The sequence below is a fragment of the Penaeus monodon genome, chromosome 15, assembly GCF_015228065.2.
Source record: "Penaeus monodon isolate SGIC_2016 chromosome 15, NSTDA_Pmon_1, whole genome shotgun sequence".
In the NCBI taxonomy this organism is placed as follows: domain Eukaryota; kingdom Metazoa; phylum Arthropoda; class Malacostraca; order Decapoda; family Penaeidae; genus Penaeus; species Penaeus monodon.
The window spans coordinates 29514504-29515505 of NC_051400.1; positions in this window are offsets into that span (position 1 = coordinate 29514504).

Genomic DNA, 1002 nt, shown 5'->3' on the forward strand with positions numbered 1-1002 from the left:
TTTTAGGTGTGTCGACTACCTTCATCTCTGCTTTGGTCGCGACTGACTGGAACTGACGACTAGGCGGGGAAACTCGCACTTATATACCAGAGCGAGGTGATAGTATGCTTCCCTTTTCCCTCCAGCAAATTGCAAACTCTTGTTATGCTTTTACACTTCCAGAATCTAAAGTTTATTTCTTGCCCAGAGCGACATATGTCTCTTTCTGCCACTAATCAGAATGTGAGTACTTTGTAAGCTTAACCGCATTATTGGGTTTGTCAGCGATTGGTTGGAATCCCATCCAAGGTACGAGGTTTGGGCGCAACGGATTCTCTGCCAAATCCAAATTCCTTCGCAAAAGGCACCCTCCACGCCCTTCCGAGGTAGTACGTGGCATAAAGATGAATCATTTGTAGTCATTTAAAACAAATATATATAGCTTAGCTTCACTAATGCCCGAATAAAAACAATCCATATATGGATTTGATTGATATCGAATTGCATCCTTCTAAAATTTCGCTTTGTGTATTGGAAAGTCTTTACATGAAGCACGCACACGAGCATTTATAGCTTCTAGTTTTCTCATCAACTTTATACTGGTCTGCCTTAATAATCACCACCGCGTCCCTTGCCCATTACGGAACAAGAATTAGATTAGACTATGTGAAGGAAGCAAATCGCAGTCATTTTCTTTCCATGTAGTTTGATGTGACTGAGGAGGTTTTGATGACTTGATCAAACCTACCCCTTGCTTCCCTTTAGTAAATAGATATTTTTATTAATTAGTGTCTCCTATTAAGCCTATTGATATCACTGTTCTGTCTTCTTGGTGATAATAATAGGTCATTAAGGTCGGATTTCCTCTTCCCTCTGTTCTGGATATTTCATTACTAAAAATGAGAAAACCCCCTTAGCACAACACATCTTGCCTCAAAAAAAAAATCTATTTTGACGTTTTTCTCGTTCTTATTTTTGTTTTTATGTCCTTTAAGATCACCTTTTACAATTGACGGCCTGGCT